At 45.4% G+C, this 7,356-nt stretch overlaps 1 long non-coding RNA gene across 1 annotated transcript; it reads left to right on the forward strand.

The window, feature by feature from the left end:
- The first annotated feature begins 1,375 nt into the window (after positions 1 to 1,375).
- LOC112072570 (uncharacterized) lies at positions 1,376 to 2,479 on the forward strand. Its single transcript, XR_002894345.2, has 2 exons — positions 1,376 to 1,753; positions 2,116 to 2,479. It is a non-coding gene; the product is annotated as an uncharacterized lncRNA (long non-coding RNA).
- The last annotated feature ends 4,877 nt before the right edge of the window (positions 2,480 to 7,356 follow it).

The following is a 7,356-nucleotide window of genomic DNA, read 5'->3' on the forward strand; positions in this document are numbered from 1 at the left end:
AAGGGTGACGGACCAGGTACTGCGTAATTAGATGAAGGGTGAGGCAGACGGTATCCAGACGCCGTATGATAATGAAGGCGTGACGGGACCAGACTGGAAAATGAAAGGTGCGGGCAAGGAATATAGGGACGGACCAGACTTGGTAATAAATGAAGGGTGCGGGACCGAGACCATGGTAGATAAATGAAAGGGACGGGGCACCACGCTTCGGATAATCAACAAGGTGAACGGACCACAGGACTGGTAGATCAATGAAGCGGTGACGGACCAGACTGGTAATAATGGAGGGAGGGACCAGACTGGTATATGAAGGTGACGGGGACCAGACTGGGCGGACTAACTGTAATGAAGGTGACGGAGCAGACTTGGTAATACGATGAAGGGTGACGGGACCAGGAACTTAATAATGAAGGTGACGGACCAGACTGGTAATAATGGAGGGTGACGGGAGCGACTGGTAATAATGAAGGGTGACGGGACCAGACTGGTTAAGATAGATGAAGGGTGACGGGACCAGACTGGTAATAATGAAGGTGACGGGATCAGACTGGTAATAATTGAAGGGTGACGGGACCAGACTGGTAAAATGAAGGTGACGGATCAGACTGGTAATATATGACGGACCAAGACTGGTAATAATGAAAGGGTCGAAGGGACCAGACTGGTAATAATGAAGGGGTGACGGGAATCAGAGACTGGTTAATGAATGACGGGGATCAGATTGTAATAAATGAAGGTGAACGGGATCAGACTGTAATAATGACGGGACACGACTGTAATAATGACGGACAGACTGGTACATAATGACGGGACCAGACTGGTCAATAATGAAGGGTGACGGGATCAGACTCGGTAATAATGACGGGATCAGACTGGTATAATGAAGGGTGAAGGGACCAGACTGGTAATATATGAAGGGGTGACGGGATCAGACTGGTAATAAGAAGGGTGCGGGAGCAGACTGGTAATAATGAAGGGTGACGGGACCAGACTGGTAATAATGAAGGGTGGCGGAGCAGACTGAATGTGCAGTAATGTCCTGAGGCATGATAAACATTTCAGATGTTATAATCTTATCTGATTAGAAAGCTGTAGAAATAGTGCACCTAAAGCTGCCTTATTGGACGATTATTATGGATGAAAAATGACTTGGGAACTAATACATTGATTTCTTAACTTGAAACATGAAATAATTGATCCAACTTGGACTGGCATGAGTCAAGTTTCTTCTTTATTGTAATATCTTGAGTTACTACAGACTGGGATTTTACTGCCATCTAGTGGAGAACTGTCATCCTAAATCTTAAAACGAGTCATATGACTATATATATCCTCACTAGCGGTTCTGGGGGGGCCAGTGCCCCTGTGACAACAATTTTGGATTCCCTTGTTTCCCCCCTAAATGCGGAGTATGAAATCATTTTTACCTAACTCATTTTCGCTATCGTTTTTATTTTATTTTACATCCGTTATTAGACCGTGGCAACGCGGAACACTAATTTAACCCACACATTTTCTAGTGGGATGGCTTTTAGGCGGAACACAACAGTATCGTACCACATGCAAAACGATATGACAACAATAACGTCTAATGTAACTGGCCCCAGCTGAACGGTTCTAGAACCACCAGTGATCCGTCACATCCTTCCATAGGTACACCTCGAAGAACGACACGGTCTATGCCATACTGCTGGAATGGCCTTCCAACCTGCTGTTCTACCTCGCATCACCCAAAACCTCTGAGGCCACGAATGTAAGTATACCAGACATGATATTATGGTTTTTAACAGTGTCTGTGTGTTTTATTTTTTTTTATATATATTTTTTTAACCTTTTATTTAACTAGGCAAGTTAGTTAAGAACAAATGTTTATTTACAATGACAGCCTACCGGGGACCGGTGCGTTAACTGCCTTGTTTAGGGGCAGAACGACAGATTTTTACCTTGTCAGCTCGGGGATTCAATCCAGCCACCATTTGGTTACTGGCCCAACGCTCTAACCACTAGGCTACCTGCCGCCCCAATGAATATATAGTGTGGATGTTGTCCCATAAAGTACAAAGATGTAACAGACAGCACCTATTATGCTAACTGAATATTACTGTCTCTTCTCAGGTCACTATACTTGACAACCCGTGCGTACCTCTGAGGTGGGTATCAACGACACCAACAGGACTGGTGGTACTCATGCCTAAAAACAGGCCAGTTTCCCCGGGACAAGGCTGGGTCCTGAAACTAGAGGGAGTTGCCTGAAGGGCAGTGAACCTAAAACTGTTGTTATTATACATCAAGAGATTATGACTGTTAATGTTTCGTTTTAATTTCAGGGGTTAAAATGTTCTTCTTTTTTTTTAACGACTCTGATACTGGTTGATGTGTGTGCGGCAGCTGAAGCCTAGCTGCCTGAATATGCAATAGATATCACGACACTGCAGAGCCGTTATCAACAATGGGCTCTTTATAAAAAACCCAAAACGTTTTTTATTTTTTATTATAGATGTTCACCTACTTGAAGTAAATATGAGGGAGATGCAGTATGTTCGACTTAGTGGTCTGGATACCAATATATTCAGCAATGTTAACATCAGAACCAGAAAAACATGGATTTTTATAAATGGTGTAACCGGTGTGAAATGGCTAGCTAGTTAGCGGTGGTGCACGCTAATAAATCAAATCAAATTTTATTAGTCACATACACATGGTTAGCAGATGTTAATGCGAGTGTAGCGAAATGCTTGTGCTTCTAGTTCCGACAATGCAGTAATAACCAACAAGTAATCTAACCTAACAATTCCACAACTACTACCTTATACACACACACAAGTGTAAAGGGATAAAGAATATGTACATAAAGATATATGAATGAGTGGTGGTGTGTTGTGGTGTGTGTGGTTAGCTACTGCTTGTGTAAACTGAGTTTGCTATAGTTTCAGTTTAACACATCCAATAACTTGCAGGTGCGGGGAAAAAAAAACACTTGAAATAAAGATAGCACCATTCATATCAGTGTGCAGTTATCTGAGTTTAACACCTGTCCTCTGTATCATGTCTCGTTAAGTGGTGTCTGGTGGATTCTGCTGTGTCTCTGAGTAAACATCCACCGTGCTCTTGTTGTTTCATTCAGGACATTTGGTGTATGGTGGTTGGCCCTGCTATAGAGGTGGTAACTAACCCTGCTGAAGCATACGGACCCATGGACGATGTGATGGATTCCCCCCTTAAACGGGATGTTTAAGGAGAAGGCTGAGGGGCATGGGGGCGCTGGTTGGGGGTCAACGGAGAGGCCATCTACTCCTCCAACACTGAGGCTCCAGACCGAGAATGCCACCCGTACCTGTCTGGTTAAGAGGCCATACAATACACATACAGTCTGGTAGGAGGCAATATAATTACATAATTCTGGTGGAAGGCAATATAATACAATCACAGTCTGGTAGGACACAATACAATACAGTCTGTAGGAGGTAATACAATACAGGTCTGGTAGGAGGGTGATGGGAGCAGACGGTAATAATGAAGGTATCGGAGCAGACTGGTATAATGAAGGGTGAGGGCCAGACGGTAATCAGCATGACGGACCAGACTGTGATAATGAAGGGTGGACGGGACCAGACTGGTAATAATGAAAGGGTGACGGGCCAACTGGTAATATGAAGGGACGGGACCAGACTTGGTAATAAATGAGGGTGCGGGACCAGCAACCAATGGTAAGATAAATGAAAGGGATGGGGCACCACGCCTCCGCGATAATCAATCGAAGGGTGAACGGACCGACACACTGGTGATCAATGAAGGGTGACGGGACCAGACTCGGTATAACTGAAGGGTGACGGGACCAGACTGGTATATGAAGGGTGACGGGGACCAGACTTGGTAAATTGACGGGACAGACTGGTAAATAATGAAGGGCCAGACTGGTAATTAGACCCCAAGGACAGACTGTATAATGAGGGTGACGGGACAAGACTGGTAATAATGAAGGGCCAGACTGGTAATAATGAAGGGTGACGGGAGCAGACTGGTAATATGAAGGTGACTGGGACCAGACTGGTAATAATGAGGTGACGGGACAGAACTGTTTAATGGAGGGTGACGGGCAGACTGGTAATAATGAAGGTGACGGGACCAGAATCTGGTAAAAATAATGAGGGTGAGGGAGCAGACTGGTAAAATGAGGGTGACGGGACCAGACTGGTAATATGAGGGTGGACGGGACCAGACTGGTAATATGAAGGTTGACGGAAGCAGACTGGTAATAATGAGAGTTAACGGAGAACTGGTATAGAAGACTGGACACGATATGAGGGACCAGACTGGTATAATGAAGGGTGGATTCGGAAGCGACTGGTATAATATGACGGGCCAGACTGGTGAATAATGAAGCGTGACGGACCAGACTGGTAAATAGATGAAGGGATGCGGGAGCTGGTAGATAATGAAGGTGACGGGACCAGACTGAAGAGGGTGGCGGAAGGACTGTGTAATGGAAGGGTGCGACAGACTAGGTCAATATGAAAGGGTGAACACGGGACCAGACTAGCTTATGAGGACCAGACTGCGTATAAGTGAAGGGTGAGGGGACCAGACTGGTAATAATGAAGGGGGTGAGCGGAATGGAGGACCAGACTGGTGATAATGAAGGGGTGGCGGGACAGATGGTAATAAATGAGGCGGACCAGACTGGTAATAATAGAGGTTGACGGGACCGAGACTGGTATAATTGAAGGGTGCGCGGGACCAGACTTATAATGAAGACGGTGGCGGGAGCAGACTGGTAAATTGAAGGTGACCGGGACCAGACTGGTAATATTGAAGGTGACGGGACAGGATTCGAGTAATAATGAAGGGTGAGCGGCGCGAACTGGTAATAATGAAGGGTGACGGGACCAGGATGGTAATTAATGAAGGGGTGACGGGACCAGGACTGGTAATATATGAGACGACTAGATAAGACGGGACCAGGACTGGTAATATAGAAGGGTGACGGACCAGACTGGTAATAATGAAGGGTGACGGGACCAGACTGGTAATAATGAAGGGTGACGGGACCAGACTGGTAATAATGAAGGGTTGACGGGACGCAGCTCGGTATAATGAGGTGACGGGACCAGACTGGTAATAATGAAGGACCCAGATGGTAATAATGAAGGGTGACGGACGCAGACTGGTAATAATGAGGGACCAGACTGGTAATAATGAAGGTGGACGGGACAGACGGCTATATGAAGGTGACGGGAGCAGACTGGTAATACATGAAGGGTGGGGACCGGTTGAAGACGACAGACTGGTAATAATGGAGGGTGACGGGACCAGACTGGTAATAATGAGAGGGTGACGGGAGCAGACTGGTTAAATATAGAAGGGTGACGGGACCCAGACTGGTAATTAATGAAGTGCCCGACTGGAAATGGACGGGATCAGACTGGTTAATAATTGAAGGGTGACGAGCCAGACTGGTAAAATGAAGGATGACGGGAATCAGACTGGTAATAATGACGGATCAAGACGGTACTAATGGGTGAAGAAGCTGTAATATGAAGGACGTCGAACGGGACAGACTGGTAATAATGGTTGACGGGATCAGGACTGCTATAATGAAGGGTGACGGGGATCAGACTGAGTAAATAGGTGAACGGGATCAAGACTTGTAATAATGACGGGAACAGCACTGGTAATAATGACGGCAGACCGAATGACGACGTGGTCAATAATGAAGGGTGACGGGATCAGACTCGGTAATAATGACGGGATCAGACTGGTATAATGAGGTGTGATAGGGACCAGACTGGTAATATATGAAGTGGTGACGGAATCAGACTGGTATATGAAGGGTGGCGGGAGCAGACTGGTAATAATGAAGGGTGACGGGACAGACTGGTAATACTGAAGGGTGGCGGGAGCAGACTGAACGTGCAGTAATGTCCTGAGGCATGATAACATTTCAGATGGTTATAATCTTTATCTGATTAGAAAGCTGTAGAATAGTTGCAACTAAAGCGTGCCTTATATTGGGAGTTTTAATGAAGCAGGGATCCCCATCTATTCTGACAGTGATTGGGAAAGACTTGTTCTCTTATGTATTGATTAATTATAAGTATCAAAGCTTTTGTTTTATAAACATTTGGACTCGCTTTTGTTGTTTAGAAGAATCTTGCTACGAGAGAATGAAGTAGCAAAGTGTACATCTTTTTTTTTTTACAAAATTGTTTTATTTTAGTTGAGACGGAGTTGGTTATTTGTATTTAAAACATMAATTCTGGTTATTTGCTATTCATTAGAAAAGTTTGAAYCCTAAAAAACAAGTTTATAAGTTTATCACCTAGTCCTCTGATTAGGTGGAGTTTGGATGTTGTGTAATTTACCTAGACTTAAGTAGGATATATATATATATGAGTTGGTAGCATATCAGACTTGCAGCCACGTTTCATTGTTGCCTGTCTAGTGCCGTACCCGAARCAGAGGGATGTTTTCTCTTTCAGGTTCACTCCAGGCTCTCTGCCCGGCCACAAGTGGGAGAAATGCCAGTCCGTCGACAACCGCTCCTGGGGTTACCGTAGAAACATGAAGCTGATCGAGCTGATGGACCTGCCCACCATCAGAGGTCAGGGGTCACAGGAAGGGAAGTCCTACCGTGGGACGAACAAAACTTGGGGGCGAATGCCACGTTCAAAATAACTGGCAACTCTGTAAAAATACGAGGTCAAATCCTGATTTCAGTGATCTTCAGGTCGGAAAGTCAGAGCTCGAGAAAGAAACCCTAGTTGGAATTCTGAGTTGGATGACCGTTCAAAACTCATTTTTCTCCCAGTCGGAGCTCGTTTTGCGCTCTGTTCCTAGTTGTTTTGAACTCTCGGGAAGTCGGACATTTCCGAGTTCCCAGCTGTTTTGAAGAACGTGTGTGTGTGTGTGTGTGTGTGTGTGTGTGTGTGTGTGGTGTGTGTGTGTGTGTGTGTGTGTGTGTGTGTGTGTGTGGTAGCTACTGCTTGTGTAAACTGAGTTTGTACTAGTTTCAGTTTACACATCCAATAACTTGCAGGTGCGGGGAAAAAAAAAACACTTGAAATAAAGATAGCACCATTCATCAGTGTGCAGTTATCTGAGTTTTAACACCTGTCCTCTGTATCATGTCTCGTTAGTGTGTCTGGTGGTTCTGCCTGTGTCTCTGAGTAAACATCCACCGATCTCTTGTTGTTTCATCAGGACATGGTGTATGTTGGTGGCCCTGGGGTGGTAACTACCTGCTGAACATAGGACCCATGGACGATGTATGATCCCCCCAGATGTTTGAGGAGAAGGCTGAGGGGCATGGGGGCCTGGTTGGGTCAACGGAGAGGCCAATACTAACTATAACTTCCT

The sequence above is a fragment of the Salvelinus sp. IW2-2015 genome, unplaced genomic scaffold (assembly GCF_002910315.2).
Source record: "Salvelinus sp. IW2-2015 unplaced genomic scaffold, ASM291031v2 Un_scaffold1962, whole genome shotgun sequence".
Classification (NCBI taxonomy): domain Eukaryota; kingdom Metazoa; phylum Chordata; class Actinopteri; order Salmoniformes; family Salmonidae; genus Salvelinus; species Salvelinus sp. IW2-2015.